The following is a 27,789-nucleotide window of genomic DNA, read 5'->3' as shown; positions in this document are numbered from 1 at the left end:
TGATTCTCCTGCCTCAGCCTCCCAAGCTGCTGGGATTACAGGTGTTCACCACCATGCCTGGCTCTTTCTCCTTTTTTAGCTAACTTCAACACAACTTTATTCTTTCAGAATTTTATTCCCCAATCCAATCCACTTGGCTTTTCTCATTTTAAACCCCATTTTTTTCTAACTCTTTCTTCTATCTGCTGTCTCAATTGTCTTTCCTACACACTCTTCTTAATTAGGTCTACAGAATCTTTTGATTCCTTTACCTCCTCTTTGGGTTCTGCACTCTGATCTATTAAAAAACTTATATATTCCCTTGTCAGTTAAAATATGAAGCTTTGTTCTAATGACCAAAGTTTATTTCGACAGGGTGGTGTTGCAAATCTGAGGCAGTGTTCACAGAGATTAATTAACACAAATGGATCTATTCATCAACTCCATTGCTTTCACTCTCTTAATCATTGCATCCTTAAGTTTTCTCATTAGATTATAAAATGTGGCCATCAGGGTAGGCCCTAATCCTTCCCAACTGGTGTCCTTATAAGAAGATGAGACACTAGGATGCACACACACACATTCTTAGAAGAATGTGTGTGAAGAATTCTTGTGAAAAAATTCTTGTGAAGACGTAGGTGACTATCTGCCACCAAACAGAGAAGCCTCAAGAGAAACCAGACTGCAGACACTCTGATCAGGGACTTCCAGCCTCCAGAACAGTGAGAATAAATTTCTGTTGTTTAATCAACCTAGTCTATGATTTTGTTAGGTTTTGTCATGTAGTTATGATTTTGTTATGTCAACCCTAGAAAACTAATACTCAGAGAAACTTCAAATAACAGTTGATTAAACAAGTTTGATATCTCTTTTACCTAGAGCAAGTCCACAGAAAAATAGTTTGGATAGCTATGGAAGCTACAGACATTGTCAGAGAGCCGGGCGTGTTGGCACACACCCATAATCTCAGTGACTTGGGAGGCTGAGGCAGGAGGATCGCAAGTTCAAGACCAGCCTCAGCAACTTAACGAGGCACTTAGCAATTCAGTGAGATCCTGTCTCTAAATAAAATATAAAAAAGGGGGGCTGGGGATGTAACTCAGTGATTAAGCACCCCTGGGTTCAATCTCCAGTACAAAAACAAAAAGTTGTCAGAGACTCAGTCTCCTAACTTACTTCTCCATCTTCCTGAAATCATGGTTCTTGTCTTCATTACTGAGACAGATGCCAGAGTACCTGGTAGAGAATCCATATCCCTGGTAGTGGCTTAGAGAGAGACAGAAATATGAACACCCCTTAATTGTAAGGAAACTGACTTATGCAAAATATTGCCACTTGTATCTCATTTACCAGAATGTAATTCAATGAGATTCTTAAGTGCAACAAGGGTGAGGAGAAACGTCACATTTTAGTTAAGTAGCAATGTACTCAGTTAAACATTAGGGTCATTTTTTCAAAGAATGGGAAAAAAGACTATCTACTAGGTTGATACCTAGCATTGTCTGCCATGTATTATCAAGAATGTAGGAATCCCAATATGATTTATTTCTTAAAAGATCTTTTATCCTAATGCAAATGAATCTCTTTTTTTTCCATCAGTGCCTCATATATGGCCAAATATGCATAAAATACATATTCTACTTGCTCAAGTAGAAGTTTTAGTCACATATAAGTGAATGGACTTTCTACAGGTAGCACTGTAGCAAGATTCAAAGGCCTGCAATACAAGAGCAATTAAATGGAATGTATGGTGTTCTTTTGATAAAATACTATGAAAAAATCATGTTGAAGAATGGCTAATAGCATTTTAACTACTCATGGCAATTTGCGAAGAGGAAAAATGTGAACTATAAAATAGTGCATACAGTAGAATTAAATGTTGATAAATGTATGGTATCTATATACTTCATTCATACAATTATATACATCCATAGTCACTCAAGGAAGATAGAAGTCTATGTATAATGAAATCTTAGTAGAAATTAGCTTCCAGTGGAGTCGTTGATGGTTATGGCTAACACAGCTTCTCAATAGAAGCATCATTGAAGGGACAACTATTTGTTCGTGTTAAATAAATTTACATATACATACACAAACTTATATGCATATATCTACTTACATACACATGTATGTGTTTGTATATCTGTATCTTCCAACTGAAGGAGTCCTTATGAGTACAGGTGTTTTTCCTCAGTTTTATTCCCAGCTCTTTTAACCACAAAGCTCCTCTGATTTCTGTTGAACACACTACTTCCCAAAGAGTATCATAAAACATCATGTACCCTAAAAATAACCACATAACCATAAATTACCTGTCTGATTATAGTAATTTTTAAAAAAAAAAATTGCATAGTAGTATACATCTGCTTATAAGACATTAAGAAGGTGTCCAAAGTTCTCTTAATTATTGTTACATTTGTGGTAAAAAAGCATTCTGTTTGTGATGTTGGCATGCCTGGTCCTATACTGCATTCATTTGAAAGCTGAGTATAAGAAATGTATTTTTTTCTCTTTCATGCTAAAAAATTGTACCACTTTATAAAATGAATTAATCAATTACTTTTATAAATTACACATGGCGTTTACCTAAGATTTATAACATGTTTGAATTGGGTGTATGATTCACATAGTAAAACACTCTGTCCCTGTACCTAATAATAGCAGGGCCAGGTTTCACAAGAAAGGAAGTAACCAAAGTCTCTGGCAATGTAAGCAGGTTGAGAAAAGGTGCAATTTGATCCTATTTTAAAATGTATCTGCCCCAAAACTTTAATACTCCTAAGTGCTATGTAAAGAAATAGTTTTTTTAAAATTGTATGTTATAGTAGTTTAATATTTTGTAAAGGAAAGGAGAAATCAAATTCACCAAGAAAAATAATGTACTATGCTAAGTTCAAGTCCTCTGGGTATAAACCAAGGAGTGGGATAACTGGGTCAAAAGGTGGGTCCATTTGAGTTTTCTGAGGATTTGCCACACAGCTTTCCAGAGTAGCTACACCAATTTGCAATTCGACCAGCAATGTAAAAGTGTGCCTTTTCCCCCACATCCATGCCAACATCTATTATTGTTTGTGTTCTTGATAATAACCATTCTAACTGGAGTAAGATGAAATCTTAGAGTTGTTTTAATTTGCATCTCTCTAATTACTAGAGATGTTGAACACTTTTTCATGTATTTATTAATTGCCTGTATGTCTTCTGTAAAGTGTCTGTCCAGTTCCTTGGCCTATTTAATGATTAAGTTCTTCGTATTTTTGGTGTAAAGTTTTGTAAGTTCTTTATAAATTTTGGACCTAAATGCTCTATCCGAAGTAATGCAGCCACATCAATTTTTATAGCAGCTCAATTCACAATAACTAGATTGTGGAACCAACCTAGATGCCCTTCAATAGATGAATGGATAAAGAAACTGTGGTATATATACACAATGTAATATTATTTAGCCATAAAGAAGAATAATATGGCATTTGCAAATACATGGATGGAATTGGAGAATATCATGCTAAGTGAAATAAGTCAATCCCAAAAACCCAAAGGCCGAAATTTTCCCTGATAAGTGGATGATCATATATAATAGAGGTGGAGGGGGTGGGGAATGAGAGAAGAATGGAGGAACTTTAGATTCTGTAGAAGGAAATGAGAGGGAGGGGGGTATGAAAAATGATGGAATGAGATAGACATCATTACCCTATGTACATGTGTGATTACATGAATGGTATATGAATCTACATCGTTTACAACCATAGAAATGAAATCATGTACCCTATTTGTGTACAATGAATCGAAGTGCAGTCTGTAAAAAATAAAAACATAAATAATTAATTTTAAAAAGAAAAATAATACAAACTTTCTCATTGCTAAAAAAATAATGCTTGCGTATTCTATTATGTAATCATTTTATTTTTCAAATTGCCAGGAGAATCTGTCATCTTAGATGTTTAGGAAAGCTTTTATATTATTAAGAAGATTGATATTGTACTCTTTAAATTATCTTAACTTATAATGAAAAAAAATTGGGCCATCCCTGAGGCTGTCCCCCCACACACCGAGGTTGGACGCTGTGGCTGATCCCCCCAGCCTGTCCCCACACTGAGGATGGAGGCTGGTAGCTGAGCCTCCCGCCTGGCCCCCTACTGCTGAGGGACACTGTGCCTCCCTCTGTGCTGACTCAGCACACACTCACTTGGGCTCCCCAGCTTCTTTCAAGGCTGGTGCAGGCATTTTGAATTATTCCTGAGGGCGTGGCCATCATCATTGGAAGGTCAGCTCCCTTCCTGAGACACCTACAGGAGACTGGAGGCCCCTTGACAATTACCTCTGTTTACTCACTTATATCCTACACCCTTCACCATCCTCTTGTTCACAACTAGAAATACTATAAATAGTAACTGGTCTTGTTCATTACAATAATGCTAAAGTCTTTAGGAGCTATCGGTTTAAGGCTACATTTTCTCTATATTGGGTGCTACTGGTATTGATCTCCCTTCAAAGGAGAGGTAGTGGAAAATGGCAGGGTCATCTTAAGATGGCAAGGGGGGAACTTCAGTATTTCAGATCTTCACTGCTAGAGGGGAATATATAGAAATGATATTGAAAGAACAGGGGAAGAAAGTGTCTCTAACAAACCAAGATGCTATTTTGATAGAATCCAATGAAAGCATGGCAGTAGAAATGACAGAAAAAGAGTCTAGAATCTGCATACTTAAAATGATCCATTAAGCAAAAGAGGAGATAAGAGAGCAAATGCAGGCAATGCATGACTATTCCAGTAAATGGTTAAAAGACCAAATGCAGGAAGCAAAAGAACACCTCAATAAAGAAATAGAGATTCTGGAAAAAAAAAATAGTAAGAATGAAAGAAATGATAAACCAAATTAAAAACTCAATAGAAAGTATCACCAACAGAATAGATCTCATGGAAGACGGACTCTCAGACAATGAAGACAAAATATTTAATCTTGAAAATAAAGTCGAACAAACTGAGATGTTAAGAAAGTCTTGAACAGAACCTCCAAGAATTATGGGATATCATGAAAAGACCAAATTCAAGAATTATTGGGACTGAGGAAGGCACAGAGATACAAACCAAAGGCATGAACAACCTGTTCAATGAAATAATATCAGAAAATTTCCAAAACCTAAAAAATGAAATGGAAAATCAGATACAAGAGGCTTACAGAACACCAGGTGCACAAAATTACAACAGATCTACACCAGGACACATTATAATGAAAATACCTCACATCAAAATAAAGATAGGATTTTAAAGTCTGTGAGAGAAAAATGTCAGATTACATATAAAAAGGAACCAATATTGATCTCAACAGATTTCTCAGCCCAGACTCTGAAAGCAAGAAGGGCCTGGAACAATATATTTCAAGCTCTGAAAGAACACAGATGCCAACCAAGAATTCTATACAGCAAAACTAACCTTTAGATTTAACAATGAAATAAAATCTTTCCATGATAAACAAAAGTTAAAATAATTTACAAATAAAAAACCTGCCCTGTAGAACATTCTTAGCAAAATAATCAGGAGGAAGTGAAATGCAACAATAGAAGTCAACAAAAGGAGTAACTACCCTAAAGGAAAAGCCAATCAAAGGAGAAACCAAGTCAAGTTAGAAACCAAAAATAAGCCAAAATGACCAGGAATACAAATCATATCACAAAAATAACCCTGAATGTCAATGGTCTAAAATTCAATAATCAAAAGACATAGACTGGCAAATTGGATTAAAAAGAAGGACCCAACAATATGCTGCCATCAAGACACATCTCATAGAAAAAGACATTCACAGACGAAAGGTGGAAGGATGGGAAAAAACATATCATGCACATAGACCCAATAAAAAAGCAGGGGTCTCCATCCTTATATCTGATAAAGTGGACTTCAAACCTAAGTTAGTCAGAAGGGATAAAGAAGGACATTTCATACTGCTTAAGGGAAGCATAAAACAGCAAGATATAACAGTTTTAAATATTTATGCCTCAAACAATGGAGCATCTATGTATATCAAACAAACTCTTCTAAATTTTAAGAATCAAATAGACCAAAACACAATAATGGTGGGGGACTTTAACACACCACTATCACCACTGCATAGATCTTCCAAACAAAAACTGAACAAAGAAACTATAGAACTAAATAATACAATCAATGATATAGATTTAATGGATATTTACAGAGTTTTTCATCCATCATTGAGCAAATATAATTTCTTCTCAGCAGTTCATGGATCCTTCTCCAAAATACACTGTATGCTATGCCACAAAGAAGCCATTAGTAAATACAAAAAAATAGAGATCCTACCCTGCATCCTATCAGACCATAATGGAATGCAATTAGAAATGAATGATAAAATTAAAAATGAAAACTACTCATACAGCTGGAGACTAAATAATATGCTATTGAATGATGCAATGATAACAGAAGACATCAGGGAAGAAATTACCTTCTCATTTACTTTTGTAGAGGTAAATGAGAGCAATGACACAACATATCAAAATCTCTGGAATACTATGAAAGCAGTACTAAGAGGAAAGTTCACTGCACTGTGCTCATATATTAAAAGATTAAAAGTCAACAACTAAATGACCTAAGATTACATCTCAAAGCCCTAGAAAAAAAAGAACAGATCAACAACAAAAGTAGTAGAAGACAGGAAACAATTAAGATCAGAGCTGAAATCAACAAACATGAAACAAGAGAAACAATTCTAAAAATTGACAAAATGAAAAAAGTTGGTTATTTGAAAAGTAAATAAAATTGATAAACCCCTAGCCCCACTAATGAAGAGAAGGAGAGAGAAAACTCAAATTACTAGAATTCCTGAGGAAAAGGAAAGACCACGACAGACACCATTGAAAAACATAACATAATTAGAAGCTACTTTGAAAATCTATACTCCAACAAAATAGAAAATACCAAAGACATTGACAAATTTTTAGAGACATATGATCCTCCCAAAGTGCATCAGGAAGACATGCACAATCTAAACAGATCAATTTCAAGCACCCAAATAGAAGAAGCCATCAAAAGCCTACCAATCAAGAAAAGCCCAGGACCAGATGGATTCTCAACCAAATTCTACAAGACCTTTAAAGAAGAACTGATACCAATACTCCTCAAAGTATTCCAGGAAATAGAAAAGGAAGGAACTCTTCCAAATTCATTCTATAAATCTAGTATCACTCTGATACCAAAATAAGACAAATACACATCAAGGAAAGAAAACTTCAGTCCAATATCCCTGATGATCATAGATGCAAAAATCCTTAACAAAAATCTGGCAAATCACATACAGAAGCATATTAAAAAGATAGTGCATCATGATCAAGTGGGGTTTATCCCAGGGATGCAGTTCAACATCCAGAAATCAATAAATGGAATTCATCACATCAATAGACTTAAAGTTAAGAATCATATGATTATTTCAATAAATGCTGAGAAAGCATTTGATATAATACAGCACCCCTTCATGCTTAAAATACTAGAAAAAATAGGGATAGTAGGAACAAACCTCAACATTGTAAAGGCTATCTATGTTAAGTCCATGACCAACATCTTTCTAAATGGAGAAAAATTGAAAGCATTCCCTCTAAAAACTGTAACAAGACAGGGATGCCCTCTTTCACCACTTCTATTCAACATTGTCCTTGAAACACTAGCCAGAGCAATTAGACAGAACAAAGAAATTAAAGGAATACAAATAGGAAAAGAAGAACTAAAGCTGTCACTATTTGCTGATGACGTGCTCCTATATTTACAAGATCCAAAAAACTCCACTACAAAACTTCTAGAAGCAATAAATGAACTCAGCAAAGTAGTAGGATATAAAATCAATACACATAAATCTAATGCATTTCTATTCATAAGTGATGAATCCTCTGAAAGAGAAATTAGAAAAACCACTTCATTCACAGTACCCTCAAAAAAAAAAAAAATACTTGGGAATTAATCTAACCAAAGAGGTGAAAGACCTCTACAGTGAAAACTATAGAACATTAAAGAAAGAAATTGAAGAAAACTTTTGAAGATGGAAAGATCTCCCATCTTTCTTGGATAGATGTTCTTGGATAGGCAGAATTAACATTGTCAAAATGGCCATTCTACCAAAGGCACTATACAGATTCAATGCAATTCCAATTAAAATCCCAATGACATTCCTCATAGAGATAGAGAAAGCAATCATGAACTTCATCTGGAAGAACAAGAGACCTCGAGTAGCCAAAACAATCCTGAGTAGAAAAAGTGAAACAGGAGGTATCACAATACCAGACATTAATCTATACTACAAAGCAATGGTAACAAAAACAGCATGGTATTGGCACCAGAATAGACAGGCAGACCAATGGTACAGAATAGAAGACACAGAGACAAAACCACATAAATACAGTCACCTCATACTAGACAAAGGAGCCAAAAACATACAATGGAGAAAAGATAGCCTGTTCGACAAATGGTGCTGGCCAAACTGGAAATCCATATGCAGTAAAATGAAATTAAACCTCTATCTCTCACCCTGCACAAAACCCAATTCAAAATGGATCAAGGAAATAGAAACTAGACCAGAGACCCTGCACCTAACAGAAGGCAAAGTAGGCCCGAATCTTCATCATGTTGGCTTAGAATCAGACTTCCTCAACAAGACTCCCAAAGCACAAGAAATCAAAGCAAGAATCAATAAATGGGATGCACTCAAACTTAAAAAGCTTTTTCTCAGCAAAGGATACAATCAAGAATGTGAAGAGAGAGCCTACAGAGTGGGAGAAAATCTTTTCTACACACACTTCAGATAGAGCACTTATCTCCAAAATTTATAAAGAACTTACAAAACTTTACACCAAAAATACAAAGGACCCAATCAATAAATGGGCCAAGGAACTGGGCAGACACTTTACAGAAGAAGACATACAGGCAATGAATAAATATATGAAAAAGTGTTCAACATCTCTAGGAATTAGAGCAATGCAAATTAAAACAACTCTAAGATTTCATCTTACTCCAATTAGAATGAGTATTATCAATAACACAAACAATAATAGATATTGGTGTGGATGTGGGGAAAAAGGCACACTTTTACATTGCTGGTGGAGTTGCAAATTGGTGTAGCCACTCTGGACAGCTGTGTGGAGAATCCTCAAAAAACTTGGAATGTACCCACCTTTTGACCCAGTTATCACACTCCTTGTTTATACCCAAAGGAATTAAAATCAGCATACTACAGTAACACAGCCACATCAGTGTTTATAGCAGTTCAACTAACAATAACTAGATTGTGGAACCAACCTAGATGCCCTTCAACAGATGACTAGATAAACTGTGGTATATATACACAATGGAATATTATTTAGCCATACAAAGAATTATATTATGGCATTTGCAAATAAATGCATGGAATTGGAGAATATCATGCTAAGTGAAGTAAGCCAATCCCCCAAAAAAACCAAAGGCCGAATGTTTTCCCTGATAATTGGGGAATGATATATAATAGGGGTAGGGGTGTGTGAAGGGAGAGAAGCATGGGGGAACTTCAGATTATGTAGAAGGAAATGAGAGGGAGGGGGTGTGAAAAATGATGGAATAAGACAGACATCATTTACCTATGTACATGTATGATTATATGAATGGTATGAATCTTCATTGTGTACAATCATATAAACAAAATGATGTACCCCATTTGTGTACCATGAATCCAAAATATAGTCTGTAAAAAATTAATAGATAAATAAAAACAATTGGCATTAAAGTCTAATAAATGTAGATATTAATGTCTAATTAATAAGACTAAGTGAATAAAGTGATAATTTCATAACATCCATGGATTCTGTAAGTTAGGAGTAAGAATTACACACAAGAAAAATTTGTCTTTCCGGCCTCAGCTGGGTGTGCTGAGAGGTTGAGCTAAAATGATGAGTGAATTAAAAGGATACAAATAGGAAAAGAAGAACTAAAGCTATTTGCTGATGACATGATCCTATATTTAGAAGAACCGAAAATCTCCACTAGAAAACTTCTAGAAGCAATAAATGAATTCAGCAAAGCAGCAGGATATAAAATCAATACACACACATCTAATGCATCTCTATTCATAAGTGATGAATTCTCTGAAAGAGAAATAAGGAAAACCACTCCATTCACTGTAGCCTCAAATAAAAAAAAAAAAAAAAATACTTGGGAATTAATCTAACCAAAGAGGTGAAAGACCTCTACAGTGAAAACTACAGAATATGGCGGTGTTGGGTTGTTAAGATTGCTACTTCTTGAACCTCAGGTGGACTTTCAAATAGTACATTTTCATATGGCTTTTTTTTTTTTGGTCCTTCTAGCTAGCTAGTTTGGACTTCCTCAGAGTTTGACAAGCAGTTATGAGAACAAGTCTTCTAAAGAGCAAACCTGGGTCCATGACATTTTTATGATCTACTCTCAGAAATCAGTGTCATTTTGCCCCTATGCTATTGGCTAAGGAAGTCACAAAAATCCTGCAGATGACAGGCAATGGGATAGAGACCCCACCCCCAAAAGAAGTGCCACAGAACCATTGATACAGTCACATGTTGATTGGAATAGAGATTGGTGTGACCATCATTTGAAACTATAAGCCACTGTAGTCCTCCCCATAAGCACACAAAAATTCACATTTCTCCTACTCAAATGCACTTATTTTCTCTCTCAATGTTTCCAAGACTCGTTCAATTATAATATTGGCTTGAAGCCCAGGATTCTGAACTTCTTTTGTTAGAAATTACTCCTTGATTGTGATTGCTCAAATACAGCACCTTGAGCACTATTGCCAAACAAAATATCTGCTCCCCACCACTCACCCAAAGTACAAGGGTATGACTTGCATGGAAAAGCCAATATGAACACTGCCATCAAAAAAGGGAAAAACATGAGGCAGCTACCAGCTACTGATCCATGGAAATTGGGGAATCCATGCAGAAACATGTTGCCAATTTGTGGTTAGAGTCTAGCCTACCCTCTGAGAGTTATTCTCCCTGATTCTTTACTGGGTCTTAGGAATTGTGTTGTTACATTCCAAGTCAGTCTTCCACTGCACAAAAGGAGCCTATGATTATAGTTGATATTATGGTTTGGATCTAAATATGTTCCCAAAATAACTCATGTGTTAGGTAATGTAGCCATGTTCAGAGGAGAAAAGATTGGCTTATGAGAGCTGTGACCTCATCAGTGGATTAATCCATATTTATGGACTAATAATTTGAATGGATTACAGGTTGGCAATGTGCTAGAAGCTGGTCACTGGAGGTGTGGTCTTGGCCTATATCCATCCCTGGCCTCCCCGTTTCTCCCTCTGCTTCCTGGCTGCCATGATCTTTTCTCCTCCATGCCCTTCTGCCCGGAGGTTCCACCTCCCCTTGGAATCAGAGCATTGAAGCAGGCTGAACATGGACTAAACCTCTGAATCCACGATTGAATTCAGTCAAGTTGCTCTTGACTATGATGAAAATCTGATTAACATAGCTGAATAACTTCCTCAGTTTCTTCTTGAATTGTGCCAATGCAATGACCTCTTAATTTTATATCTTTGTCACTATCAATTCAAGTTGATATGATTCTTTGAAAATTATTATGATATTTTATGCTTCAAGTTATAATCACTCCATTACAAAACAAAAACAGCCATATATTTTTTTCAGGTTAAATTCATCTCTAATTTAGGTTTCCTGGGTGATGCAAATTTAAGAGTCATAGAAGTCTTATCATTAACATATCACCTGAAAATCATACTTGATGGTTCATTAAAATTATTTGACAGTCTTTTGACTGAAAGTTTCTTGGAGAAACATCTTACTTTTTTCAGTCATCTTAAGAGAAGATTCTAGAGATTGACTGTGGATTTGATATTTAGCCTATGACACTGTCAATCTGAGACTATTTGTCCATTTGATAAGAAGCAGCTCTTTTTTATATCTGATAAGTTCTGGCACATTTATTTATTTTTCATTTATTTATTTTTATTGTAAACAAATGGGGTACATCTTGTTTCTCTATTTGTACATGAAGTAGAGGAGTACCATTTGTGTAATTATACATTTACTAGGGTAATAGTGTTTGATTCATTCTGTTATTTTTTCTCCCCCCCACCCCTCTTTTCCCTCTATACAGTCCTTCCTTCCTCCATTCTTGCCCCCCTCCCACCCCCCATTATGTGTCATCATCCGCTTATCAGCTTATCTCACTTAGCTTATCTCACTTAGCATGATATTCTTCAATTTTATCCATTTGCCTGCAAATGCCATAATTTTATTATTCTTTATGGCTGAGTAATATTCCATTGTACATATTTACCACAGTTTCTTTATCCATTCATCAACTGAACCAACTAGGTTGGTTCCACAATCTGGCTATTGTGAATTGAGCAGCTATGAACATTGATGTGGCTGTATCTCTGTAGTATGCTGCTTTTAAGTCTTTTGGGTATAGGCCAAGGAGTGGGATAGCTGGGTCAAATGGTGGTTCCATTCCAAATTTTCTAAGGAATCTCCACACTGCTTTCCAGAGTGGCTGCACTAACTTACAACCCCACCAGCAATGTATGAGTGTACCTTTTTCCCCACATCCTCACCAACACCTATTGTTGCTTGTATTCTTGATAATCGCCATTCTAATTGGGGTGAGATGAAATCTTAGCATAGTTTTGATTTGCATTTCTCTTATTACTAGAGATGTTGAATACACTTTCTTCTCAGCATTACATGGATCCTTCTCTAAAATAGTCCATACACTATGCCACAAAGCTACTGTTAGCAAATACAAGAAGATAGAGATACTACCTTGTATTCTTTCAGATCATAATGGACTGAAATTAGAAATAAATGACAGAATAAAAAACAAAAACTACTCCAACACCTGGAGATTAAATAATACGCTATTGAATGATGAATGAATAACAGAAGACATCAGGGAGGAAACAAAAAAATTCTTAGATGTAAATGAGAACAAAGATACATCATATCAACATCTCTGGGACACTATGAAAGCAGTACTTAGAGAAAAATTTATTTCATGGAGCTCATTCATTAAAAGAAGAAAAAATTCAGCTCAAAGCCCTAGAAAAAGAAGAACAGACCAACACCAAAAGTAGTAGATTTAGGAAATAGTTAAAATCAGAGCTGAAATCAATGTAGTTGAAACAAAAGAAATAATACAAAAAATTGACAAAATAAAAAGTTGCTCTTTGAAAAAATAAACAAAATTGATAAACCCTTAGCCACACTAACAAAGAGAACAAGAGAGAAAACTCAAATTACTAAAATTCGGAATGAACAAGGAAATATCACGACAGACATGATTGAAATACAAAATATAATTAGAAGCTATTTGAAAAATCTATACTCCAACAAAATAGAAAATCCTGAAGACATCAACAGGTTTCTAGAGACATATGAATTACCTAAACTGACATACACAATTTAAACAGATCAATTTCAAGTAATGAAGTAGAAGTCATCAAAAGCCTACCAACAAAGAAAAGTCTGGGACCAGATGGGTTCTCAGCTGAGTTCTACAAAACTTTTAAAGAAGAGCTCATTCCAATACTCCTCAAAGTATTCCATGAAATAGAAGAGGAGGGAACCCTCCCAAACTCATTCTATGAAGCCAATATCACCCTGATACCTAAACCAAACAGAGACACATTGAAGAAAGAAAATTTCAGACCAATATCCTTAATGAACATCGATGCAAAATTTTTCAACAAAATTTAGCCGATCACATACAAGAGTATATTAAAAAGATAGTGTGCCATGATCAAGTGGGTTTTAACCCAGGGATGCAAGGTTGGTTCAACATCTGGAAATCAATAAATGTAATTCAACATATCAACAGATTTAAAGTCAAGAATCACATGATTATGTCAATTGATGCAGAAAAAGCATTTGATAAAATACAGCACCCCTTCATGCTCAAAACACTAGAAAAAATAGGGGTAGTGGGAACATTCCTTAACATTGTAAAGGCCATCTATGCTAAGCCTATGGCCAATATCATTCTAAATGGTGAAAAACTGAAAACATTTATTTTTAAGTGATTTCTTTAATTTCGCTTTTTTTTTGGTCTCATTTTCTTATAAGCAAATGCAAGTTCCAAAACCAATGCCTCATATTTTAGCACTTTTTCCTAACATGTAAGATTATTTTAAAAAATCTTAACACCTCATTCCTATTATCAAAACCAGTATCTATTGTTATTATGTCACTCCCAAACTTAGTGATATAGAAACAGTCATCTTGTTATGCTTATGGATTCTGTGGGTCAAGTATTTGAGTAGAGCTCTGAAGCATGGTTTATCTGTGCCTCACAATACTGGGTTCTTACCGGACCTGAAAGTTAAGACTGATTTGGTGTCCAGGACCTGGATTCACCTGAAAACACCTTCACTCAAATGCATAGTGCTAATGCTGCTGTTGGCAGGAAGTTCAGCTGCACAGCCTGCCTAAGTATCTACACTTGCCTGCACATGGCCACAATTTAGTTATTCGAAGTCTGCTTCTCTGTCTTCTCTTCAGCCTAGTAGCCAGATTCCAAGAGTGAGCATCCCAAGAAAGCAAGTGAGTAACTTTTTCATGTTCTCACCTTGGAAATCACGAAGTATGACTTCAGCTGTTCTCTCTTCATCTGACCATAAAGAAAGGGTCCCTGGAATCGCCTCTCTTGTAGTCATGTTGTATCAAGGTTCTTATCATAATGAAACAACTAAGATGAATGATATTGGTGCAGCCATTGTTAGAAAATGAATTCCCTAAGTATAAACAGAAAATGTCTAAGTAAACATATGATAGGAAGTATAATCATATCATGGCCAGAGTTTAATCATCTACGACATAAATATGAATAAAGAAATAAACACATAGGACCCTATGTTGAACTGCTACCCTTTCCTTGACTCTTCTCACACTGAATACTTCTCAGGTACTACTACATCGTGTATTACATTGGTATATTTGTTCACACAGAAGCAACTGATATTTGATTAGGCATTTGTGCTACTGCTTTAGTCTATTCATTAAAAGCATCAAATTAATAGTGTAAGAAAGAAAATATATACTGGTAAAAGTGGACAAAGTTGTACAGTAAATCTCTTTCTATTATAGAAGTAAAAAATGGTGCAGTTTATATTGTGAATTTTCCTTTAACTAACCTATCACTCTCAGGTAGCTATTTGGTCATTGTAGATCACTATTTTCCCATGAATGCCATAAAAGAATTATATTCTATGATTTATAGTCTCATAAAAAGTTTATGGTAATTTTTACTATCAGAACCTGGCAACTTGGGTGCTCAAGGATGAATTAGAAGTTCGACATGTGCGTGCACAGCCAGAGGAATGAAGAGTTATGCTCCATTTGTGTACAAGGTGTCAAAATGCATCCTGCCATCATGTATAACTAATTAGAACAAATAAAAAAGTAATGATCCTCAAAATAAAAAGTGGGACATGCAAAACATCAAACCATATCTCTCCTGCTGCACTTCATATTTATGTGGAATTGCCACTACACATCATGACAACTTGTAAGTCTTTTGTATGCTAATTTTCATACTTTGCTTTCAATACCACAAACTCACTACTATACTTCTATCAGAGAAATTAGACTTTAAGTCAAAAGAGTCACAACAGGAAAAGGACATTATACAGTGATGAAAAGGACAATTCATCAAGAAGATATAACAATTATAAATATACATGCACTCAACAACAGAGTTTAGTGCATGCCCCTAAATATATAAAGCAAACAGTGACAGAACTAAAGATAAAAATAGCTTACAATAATAAAGATTTCAATTCGTCACTTGGAATGTTTATTTCTGAATTTTTCTATTTCTTCTCTTGTGGCAAAGACAGGATAATCCTAGTGATTGAAAACGTCTTTCAAATCATTTGATTTAACTCCCTCATTTTGTAGAGAAAGAAACTAGAGTGGTTACTTGAGTGACCTAAGGTCATGCTACTAATTCCCAATGAGTATGTCAAAATCTATTCTCAATGTTCTGTCACAGTGCTCTTAAAATAATTATAGTGTTCATTTTCCCTATATTTCTTGATGACAAATTTATTGCTTTTTCATTTGTGCTTATTTTTTTCACTAAGTAAACTTTAACCTGTAATTTTTATTTCTATTTTCTGCTCTGAAATACAGATATAAAATTTAGAGAGACTTTAGATATGTATGTGTATTTTATATATACATATATGTATTACATATCATATATAATATATGTATGATATAATATATATGTCATATATCACTTAGAGGTAACTGATACCTACATGATTAGGCAATCATGTTACTTTTTTAGTCTATTCTTCATTAAAAGCATATATGTATAATATATTATATACACAAATATATAATATATACATATAAACTATAAAATAATCGCAAAAGACTATTCACCCAATGCATACGTTTTTCTAATTCTTGAGATATGCATTTTTCTAATTCTTGAGAAATCTTGGACTTTTACCCATCTCTCTGATACATGCTGCTTCAAAGGATATCAGTGCCAGCAGCTCAAGGAATATAAGAGTATGAAATATGATTTGATTTCTATAGAAATTCTCATTTTGCTTAGTCTTAAAAAAATTTTTTCTTAGAATTTTACATCTCTCATGTTTTGGATAGTTTTTGGTTGATACATGTTTTTTTTTAATCTTTTTACTTCTCATTCTTATTTGAATATTAGTGGTACATGGAGTTTGTTTCTATTTAGAAAATTGCTAATAGCTTGCTATTACCAAATTTTCCCTTGGGTTTTGATTGTGCTTTTCTTTTTCATGTGGAAATTATATGCAATCTGAAAGAATGAATTTATCATAGTCTGATATCTTTTAAAAATAACTTAGTAGCTGTAAAAAATAGAGCAAATAACTTTGTATTAATTAACATTTTGGTTATTCTTTACCCTACTGCTTTCCTATCAGAAGTCCTGCGTGACTATTATACTTTCATCCTGTGCAATCCATGCTTTGGAAAATATGAGAATGTTCTTGATGTACTGAATCTATTTGACATCTCAGCATTTTATCCTTGAAGTTTATTATCTTTTTTAAAAATGCTGACACAAATGTTATTTTATATACCCGTTGCTTATAGTCTAGTATGTATTTTATTTTTCCCAAATGAGTCAAAAAGTGAATCGCCTTTATATGATATTCTGCTATTACCGTTGATGCTACAAAATTCAAAAATAAGCATAGTTCTTCCTGTATCTATGTTTGCAAGTGGTTACAGGACACTTACAGGAGAGGCTCTGTGTGGATATTCAGAGGCATTCTCTCTGCTGCAGCTTATTAATATCCATGGCAAAAATAACACTTTGCATTTATGTGTCATATTTCCATTGAGCACTTCAGCATTTTCCTGTGATTAATGTCCGGGAATTCCAACTACCTCTGAGGGCACCTCAGTTACTAAGTTATATATGACTTCATATAGACCCTTGTGTGTCTAATCCTCAGTATGCTCTGAGAACACTGCAGTAAGAAATGTAGTTCTAGAAAAATGCATTGTTTGAATCTTGGGAGTAAGTAGCTTTAACACTACTTGAACAGATTGAAGTAATAAAAGGAGACTTGATACTTACACACTAGAGTATTAGGTTCCCCACTTTCTTGGAGGGAACATATTAAAAAGCTTTAGCTGGAAGAAGTTTAGGGCACTCCTGGTGCAGTTGTTCATTTTCTCTGCCAGGCCAATCAGGAATGTGTTCATTGGCTTTTCACAGCCCTTTATTTACATCATTTCATTTCTTTCTTTTTTTAAATTCCCCAACTCAATCGTATAGTTTAATTATCAAAGTGCACTTCAGGGGCCCATAAGCACAATGATTCACACTGTCTCTCTGGGTCAGCATTAAAATTCAGATCATTTCATCAAGGTTTTCCTTCTTCATCAGAGAATTGGTGCTGGAAACCCAGACTTAGAGAGGAATCCGATCAGTGAAAAGTCTTGAATATTATAAGCTTGAAATGAAGTTCAGAAATGAAAAGTAGCATGATCGTTAGCTAACAGGATCTATAATGGCAAAAAACTTCAGAGCACATTCTTGAATGTTGCTTTGAGAATATTAAACCTTGAAAATAGAGGATGAACTGAAGTCATGATTGTGAAATTGTGAAAACTCATTTGCAGCATATTCTTCCTGGCAACCCTTCAGAGTCTCTGCCCTGGTGCTTTGGTCCTCAGCTGAGATCTCAGTGCCAAGACCTGTGATTGGGATATCCATTCATCTTTGCTCTTCTTAGAGTTGTGTCATGAGCCAAATGTTTTTCAACTTTTGGACATCAAAATTTTTCAGCTGAATTTTAAATTTAAAATTCCAAACCTTTTTGTTTTGGAAATGGTATGCCAGCTAGATAAACATTTTGATACTTTTTTTAAATAATCATTTCTCTCCATATTGTGGTTTGTAGGTAATATACTTGTATTTTAAAGGGATTGATATCTATACAATGTATTAACTTACTGTTTCCAAATGTTTCTTATAACAAAATATTAGTTGTAGTCACTTCCAAGAGAATTACAAATTTTCTCTATTGTGTAAATAACCTAAAGGTAGAAGTGCTTCCGGGTATAACGGACAATAACAACTCCTCTGTCTTCACTCTTACTTTTTGATACAGAGACACTTCTAAGAATACCTAAGCCCTTCCCCAAACAAACCATTTCCTTAATTCAATGTAATAACTAATGTTGGGAATATATGAATAAATGTAGGACAACCTCTTCTTAAATTTACTTTGAGCACAGGTCCTGGATATAAAACTAAGTATGAACATCTACATAATTTATCACATAGAGAATCTAAGTAATTACACACAGATGTGTCTTGGAATGATTTCAGTGTCTAAATCATCAGAAAGTTCAGCAAAAATACAAAGGTTTAAAATTTGGTAATAGAGTGCTTATCCTCTTTTTTAAGATAGCAAAAATGTCTCATTAGTTTTCTTCCTCCATTACTTTCCATTGACATTACTTGACTGTAATTCTATCACGAAAAACTGATTGTTTAAAACAATTTTGTTTAGCAATATACTATCTATCACTTGGAGTATAAAAAAAGTAAAAAGGAGATGGAATATATATATATATTATATATAATATATATATATAAATGTATATATATGGGGATACAATATGTAACAAAATCAGAGTATTACTGAAAGCTCCAAAATTTCATCAGGTGTTTATGGCAGAATATTTGGATCTTTTCTTCCTTTGGGTGACCATCTATGTTACAAAAGAGAAGGAGGAAGCAGGAGGCATTAGAGAGGTCTATTTATCTTGCTCTGAGGCTACAGTACTGCTGTGTTTATGAGCTCAGAGTGTTATATCAAGTGTGGATATTGATAATCTTCACCAATCTTACAAGGGTTTCCTAGTTTCTTTTCCTTGCTAACTCCCCAACATTTTCCCAGAGGTAGATTGCATCTTATGAAACTCAATGTGATTAATGTTGGGGAATTCCAGCTACCTCTGAGGGCACCTCAGTTATTAAATCATGTATGACTTCACGTAGACCCTTGTGTGTCTTATCCTTAGTATACTTTAAGAACATTTCAATAAGAACGTAAAGTGGCTTCTAAGAAACTGATCTTTAGGCTTGTCCTAGAAAATATCAATTCTTACTAATCTTCTGGTCATATTCTTCTTATTGTTTTTTAGATTTAGGTTTTCTTTTGGAAATTGTATTAAGTGGGAGTACCAAGAGAAATCAAGTCAGAAGAATATAGACCAAATGCTAACAAATTGGCTTAGGATAGAGTGCCTGGCACAGGATAGGGCCTGGGAAGCATCTGTCAATTGATTAAATAATACATTTATATAGGCAGCTTCCAAAGGTAAGACCTATAAAAGCAAGTAAGCCAGGCGTGTTGGCACACTCTTACAATCCCAGCAATTTAGGAGACTGAGGCAGGAGGATTGCAAGTTCAAGGCCAGTCTCAAAAACTTAGCAAGACCCTCAGCAACTAGGCAAGACCCTTTCTCAAAATAAAAAGGGCTGGGAATGTAGCTCAGCAGTAAAGTGCCCTTGGGGTTCATTCCCAGTACCCCTACTCCCAACCCAAAACAGGTATAAAGCAAGGAAGGGATCACCTCAAACATTTTTCCAGCTAAGAATTACACAGCAATCAGGTATTATATACTAATTAAAATGAACACAATTATAATTAAAAAGACATGTTACAGGAAAGCTATAATAATACAAAGCCTATAAGCTTATTATTGAAAGTACTAAAATTGTCCCTCTGTTGGACAAAGACTAACAACTTTTCTCACAGATAATATATGTAATCAATGTTTGATAGAGATCACTGCACAGTAGAGAAAAAATGATATGGGTTAGATAATTTTTTAAAAATTTTTTTTATTTTTACAGACTGCATTTTGATTCATTGTACACAAATGGGGTACATCATTTCATTTCTATGGTTGTGCACGATGTAGATTCATACCATTCGTGTAATCATACATGTACATAGGGTAATGATGTCTGTCTCATTCCACCATTTTTCATACCCCACCTCCTCCCTCTCATTTCCCTCTACATAATCTAAAGTTCCTCCATTCTTCTCTCACCCCCCTCCCCCACCTCCATTATACATTATCATCCACTTACCAGGGAGAACATTCGGCCTTTGTTTTTTTTTGGGATTGGCTTATTATACTTAGCATGATATTCTCCAATTCCATCCATTTATTTTCAAATGCCATAATATTATTCTTCTTTATGGCTGAATAACATTCCACTCTGTGTGTGTGTGTGTGTGTGTGTGTGTGTGTGTGTGTGTGTGTGTATCACAATTTCTTTATCCATTCATCTGTTGAAGGGCATCTAGGTGGGTTCCACAATCTAGCTATTGTGAACGGAGCTGCTATAAACATTGATGTGACTGTATTACTGTAGTATGCTAATTTTACATCCTTTGTGTATAAACCAAGAAATGGGATAACTGGGTCAAAAGGTGGGTCCATTTCAAGTTTTCTGAGGATTCTCCACACTGCTTTCCAGAGTGGCTACACCAATTTGCAATTCCACCAGCAATGTATGAGTGTGCTATTTTCCCCACATCCACACCAACATCTATTATTATCCTAGTTCTTGGTAATAGCCATTCTAATTGGAATAAGATGAAATCTTAGAGTTGTTTTAATTTGCATCTCTCTAATTACTAGAGATGTAGAACACTTTTTCATATATATTTGAATTTAATATATCTTTGCAGAAAGATGGAATAAGGCCTTGACAAGCAGAGAGACATGATTAAGCAGAATTACTCTAAACCAACTTTGTCCTTAGTATTGGTTGAAAAGCAAAACTAATTGCTTAAATGATCACAAAACTTAACACATTAAAGAAATCAGATTATTTATATTTACAATTCCTTCCCATAATACACACACACACACACACACACACACACACACAAGTACACACACCCTATACAAACATGCCAAAAGTTTGAAGATGTTTTGAATGTCTGAAACTATTTCACGTTGGTTGGAAGCTGAAAATAAATTCATATTTCAGATGCAGCACATCTTTCCAAACTTCTGGTTTCAAATACTTCAGCCTGAAAAGTGGCCCATAATAGACCCTCAAAATTAAGAACAGGGAACAGCCCTGAGAAGCTTGAATGTGAGGTGTCCCCATAAAGCTGCTGTGTTCATGCAAGACTGTTGGGAGGTAAAGTGATTGGATTGTGAGAGGTGCAATCTAATCAGCCCAGCCTAGTCTGCGTAACTGGGTGGTAACTGTAGGCAGGTAGGGTGTGGCTGGAGGAGCCGGGTCATTGTGGGCATACCCTGAAAGGGTGCATCTTCCCTGTGGTCCCTTTCCCCCTCTCTTTGCTTTCTGGCTGCTATGAATGGAGCAGGGCTCCTCCACCACACCCTTCCACCCTTGCCATCACGTTCTGCCTCACCCTTGGGACCAGAGCAATGGGCTCCACCAAGCATGGACTGAACCTCTGCAACCATGAGCCAAAATAAACTTTTCCTCCTGAGTTGTTCTCATCAGGTATTTTGGCCACAGCAACACAATCGTGACTCACATGTTAGATAGTCATGCTTATACTCATTAAATTTTTCATTATTGTACCAATTGCCACTTCTCTGTTTTGTGTTTGTTTTAAACAACATTATAAGACCGTGCAACTGCAGGTTGGATCTTGAGAAGGGAGTCACAATGGGGAGGAATGGCTACCCACCTTTGTCAGGTGAATATCTGCTCACCAGCCACAGAGATTTGAAGAGATTTTGTGCAGCAAATATAAGTTCTTGACGCAGATGTTCCTCTTTCCATTCAATGACTTTCCCTCTCTTAAGTCAGTTTTTTATCCTGAAGATGTACATGGTGTTCACATGTTTATCTCTTCTAATATTTTTAACTCCTTGAAGAGATTAGCAGAGTGTGCCTGATACCAAGCAGGCAAGTGAAAGTGTGATGAATGATTAGTTTTTTGGATGTGGTGAAGGAATTGTGAAAGAATCAGAGGGAGAGAATGAGTGAGTTGGGCAGGAGAGTTAGAATATCCTTTTCTGCAGACGATGATTTGACTAATTAGGATCAGAGCAGAGTGGGTTAGCATATGCCTTGTGAACCCAGAAAGATGTTGGAAATTGTTTGTTACCTATATGTGAAACTGCTGGGTACAAAACATAAGAGAGTGGTGGGCGCTTCGGTAAGTACTCTACAAGGGCATTAAATTTTAAAAACAGTAAAATACAAATATGTGCATATATGTATATCTTATTATCTCTAGCTAGATTGAAAGGGGGACTGTTTTGTCATTCTGACTTAAAGAACAACCTGAATGTCAGATATTTGGGACAAAAGAGTATTTCCTGGGAGCTGTGTTTCTGGGGTGAGGCCTCTCAATGTCAGTCTATGCTATTTTAACTATGGAATGCCCATTACCACTATTATTATGTCAAGCAGTCACTCATCAAAAGAGATAGGGCTTAATTTTATTTTTCTATCTTGTGTAAAAGGAGATGGACATGACCATACCTTGACTTTGAACTTGTAGCCTACAGAACTGTGAGACAATAAATTACTATTGTTTATAGTGCTTACTCCAACAGTCCTTGGAAACTAATATACCTACTAGTTAAAATCTACGAAACATGGTATATTCAGACAAGTCTGACTTCCATCTCCTAGGATTTCCTCTTTTTCCTTTTCCTTCTCTTAAATACACCTTTGAGTTTATTCTTTTATTTTTATTATATAAGGAAAAACATAAACACATTTGCATCTCTTCTATTATGTAAGTGGTCATGTATAATATACAATTTTCTTTCTTCCTTCTTTATATTTAACAATATATCCTTGAGACCATTTCCCAACAGTCCATTAACTGTCCCTTTGCCTTTTTTACCACTGCATAATACATCTTTGTATTTGTGTGAATGATGCTCATTAGGTGAATGATGGAGGGACATTTGCATCACTTATAGTATTTTCCTATTACAAACAGTGTTTCAATATGGACATATGTATATATTGCTCTTATTTTGTTTTTTCTTGTTCTTCCCAATACACATGTGGAATAGAGTCTGAGACATGTAACTGTCATGTCAAATGAGAAGTAAATATGCAATATTTCTAGGATACAAATTTCTTCCATAGGATAATATGAGATAGCTTGTTTTTCTACAGTCTCTCCAACAGATTGCATGGTTAAATTTACATTATTTTTTAATCTGCTTCATTAAAATGGTCTCTGTGTAGTTTGAATTTATAAACATAAATTAAAGCAATTCTGAGAATCTTTCATATTTCTAATCAGCCCTACAACTGTGACTTCCCAAAAAGCTACATTTATCTGCCATTATAACACAGGAATTTTCAACAAATATAAAATCAGTAGTGTATTGTGCTGGCTTAGGTAACTTGCTCTAATATGATCAATTCAGCAAATTCCTTGAGACTTGGTCCTGCAACCGAACTGCTTTAGTAGAAGTTAATGGATACCAATTTCATTAAAATAACAGTGAAAATATCCTTTGTTCTAGCTAATGGAAGAGTTGGATTACTGAATTATTAAGTAATTGGAATGAGAGTAAGTTGTTTTATTTTTCAGATGTACTACTCTGAAAATTAGCTTTACAGGGAAGAATTTGCAATTTTCTGCTTAAACTTTACATACTGTCTGTTTTATAAAATGTGTTGTTTGTGATGTACATGCTCATTATGCTCAAGGTAATATAGTACGGCATCCTGCAGTTCTTTCTCTTGTTTAAAATAAAACAAAAAAAGAGATACTAATGATAACTTTTAATTTACCAAGTTATCAATAAAAATATAATAAAGGGAATGACACAGTAATAAACATAAGTGTACTATTTTTACCTATGGTCTGCTTGGAAAAGGTGTAGTAGTGGAAGAAAGTGTTAATTATTGGATTTTCACTCACCCACTCCATGAGCATCATCTCATAAGCATATGCTGCTCATAAGCAACCACATATCCTAAATCTTGCCACCCTCACTTTAATCTCTTATCACATTGTGCAGGAACCTCTGGTTACCCATCTGACTCCTAGAAGACAACTTAGATTCGACAGGTGTTTGTTGAATTGAAATAAACTGAAGAGTAGCTTAATATAAGGATAACTAAGACATTTCACTGTAAAATTGCTTTGAATTTAAATACGGGCGTGTAAGTTTTGGCTATCCCTATTAAAAACAAGACCTCCTCCAAATATACTTACGAAATTCAAGGATTTTTCTTTATCATCTACATACAGTGGTAGACAGAAAAATGGTCCCCCAATGATGTCTACATTCTAATCTCTGCACCCTGTGAATACATTATTTTACATGACACAGGGACTTTGAAAATGAAATAAAATGAAATTGAAGGATCTTGAGACAGGAAGATCATCCTGAACTACCTGGTGGACCTAGTGAAATCACAGGATCTTTATAAGAGGGAGGCAGGAAGGTCAAAGAAGAAGATGAAGGAACAGCAGAAATATGAGTGATGCTGGGAAGAGAACTGTGAACCAAGGAGGACTGGTGGCCTTCATAGGCAGCAAGAGGCAAGACGTGACCTGGGCAGGAGCCTCCTGGAGGAAGGCAGCGCTGCAGACCCCAGCTTAGGACTCTGACCCCAGACTGTAAGGTAAGGAGCTCTGCTGTTGTAAGCCATCAGTCACTGCTAATTTGCCACAGTAGCAAGAGGAAACTGATACATGTAGTCCCCTTAAAGCACAGAAAATGAAGTGTAAGAATAAACAACATGGCCAGCTCCTTTAAAATTAATCTTGCACTAAAAGTTAACCGGATATTGTAAAGAATTAAGAAGGAAATTGTCTAGAGAAGAATGGATTGGTCGGCAGAATTATTACTTGAGTTGATGCAATCTGTACTGGTCAAGGCTGTGAAACCTACCTAAACTCATGAACACCCAGGTCCCTAGCACTCCCTGCACGTTTGTTAGTAGAGAAGAGGAGACACGAGAACCTTCTCAGGCTACATAACTGTATATGTCTGTCCAGGTCTTCTCATTGATTGTTTTCATGGGTATTGTTTCTTTTATATAAATAATACAAGTTACTAATATTTGAATTTCAATAGTAATATATGAATTAAAGTTTTAGTTGTTTTATTGCAAATTTTTGCAGTTTTCTCCAGTTTATTGAAAACTTAAACCACACAAAACATACAAAACTGTCTTTTCTACTCATAACTATGTCTTGGACATATTACTTAACTTCTCCCAAATCTTTGTTTCCTCACCAGTAATCTATGGGTAGCAAACTACTGTATGCTTGGTAGAAACTAGTTATAAGAGCGTTCAGTAAAGCAGGGGAATAATTTTCCCTTTCTCACTGAGATAGATTGTTATGCTAATTCAGGTTTGGACCTTACTGTAGCAAGAGCATTAGGCAATTTTGCTCAGCATGACATAGTGTACAAAGCATTGGCTATGATTACAGAGGACTGATATCCATTTGATCTTGACAAGTTTTTTCAATTTCTTTGAGCCTTGGTTCTTTCATCAGTGATATGGAGGTAATGGGAAATGAGAAAACACCATATTTTCTGGCACATCATAAATGTTCAATAAATGTTACTTTGATTTATTTTCTTCTCCTTATTTAAAACAATGTACTTGAAAAATTATGAAAGAACATATTACATTGAAGGGACAAATAAAAATTAAATACTGTGGTTGATTTCACTTTATGACTAGCCACCACTATCCAACAAAAGATAGAAAAAACAAATCTTTTAATAGAAATTTTTGTCTTTTCTGAATTTTATTAATGACCATGGCAGATAGATAAATAGATACAATTTGATCCAATGTTGTCCCACTTTTTAAATTCATCTTTATTTCTTTTCACAATTTATGAAATACGGGGAGAGAAAATATATTTAGAATGTTAGCATTAATTTGCAAAATTTAATCTATGCTGTAGCAGTGTTCATCCCACACCCCACTCGGAACTATATTAAGCTGACCAGAGGAAGAAAGTGAGGGAAGGTGCCTGCAAGAGACTCCAGCGAGGGGAGAATGAGCTGCTGAACTAAAGCATCATCTGAGCTGAAAAAACAAATCCCTGGTATAGTTTTTTCCCCCCTGACAAATGGTGCGATCCTGTAAAACCTCACATTGAAACCAGACACAAAACCCTCAAGTATCTGTAGTTTGTCTACTGTGCCAGGCTAGCTCAGACGCTGGTAAGGTCGCAGAGTCAAGACCCCAGACTCCAGGAGTTGGGTGGAAACAGGCTTGTGGTAAGCAGCCTGCAAACTCGTTTATTGCAGGATCAGCAATACATTTTATAGGTTTCTTGCCCAATCACAGTGTGCCACAGGGGATCAGACCACCAGGATCCTATACAGGTTCCCTTGCTAATACTGAGTCGACTTGGAGCAGTTGTTTACTTTCCTAGGAGAAGGTGAAACATTCCTCCCTGCAAGTTTTCCTTACCCACTTGGGACATTCACTGCTGCCAGCCAAGAACTAGGGTTTCTCCCAACAGGTATCTGCTCTGGACTCCTGCTGAGCCGCTGCTAGGACAATGTCATGGTGCAGGTCTCACTGCAGTGGGAATATGTTTGATGGATGGGTTAGTCTCTTCTTTGGGAGTAGTTGGTAATCACTTTGAATATGAAAATATTTGTGAGTGAAGGATGTTGGGAAGTGATCTCCTTAAAGCCTGCAGAGTGAAGAACAGATTGTTAGAGAGAGTGTAGGGTAAGGGAAGACTATTAAGAGAAAGAAGGGAAGACATGTCACATGCACTGTGTCTGTTCTCATGTTCTTTCAAACTCTTCTGTGGTGTAGGAAGGACGTGGACACAGTGAGCCTCGCCTTAAACAAAGTGTTCTGGCCAATGCCTGGTGTGGGGAGGTACCAATTATGTGAAAATCATTTAATTCAATCTCATTAGTAATTAATAGGCCTTCTCTAACCTTAGTAATCAAAAGAACTTCACAATTTCTCATTGCAATCTCTCTATTTTAGCAAGAATGAGATCTGTGCTTTTATAATATAAAAAACATTAGAGGTCTCTTTTAATTATACCCTCCCCAGAAAGCCGCACAATTTTTATGGCATGTAGAGGGGAAAAAAAGAGTAATTTTTCTGTGAGAAGTTTTTTTTAGCTCTTTCTAGTTTCCCCCACATCCAGGGATTTATATAATATCTAATTGGAAAGTACTAGAGATGGCTTAGAAAATGAAATACAGTTAGTACAATGTGAAAAAAAATTAAGGCCAAAGTAGACCAGAGCTCAAATAAATGAATCAAATGCAGGT

Source organism: Sciurus vulgaris (assembly GCF_902686455.1).
Source record: "Sciurus vulgaris genome assembly, chromosome: 3".
NCBI lineage: Eukaryota > Metazoa > Chordata > Mammalia > Rodentia > Sciuridae > Sciurus > Sciurus vulgaris.
The sequence above is the reverse complement of the archived record's forward strand: the minus strand, read 5'-3'. Positions refer to the sequence as shown.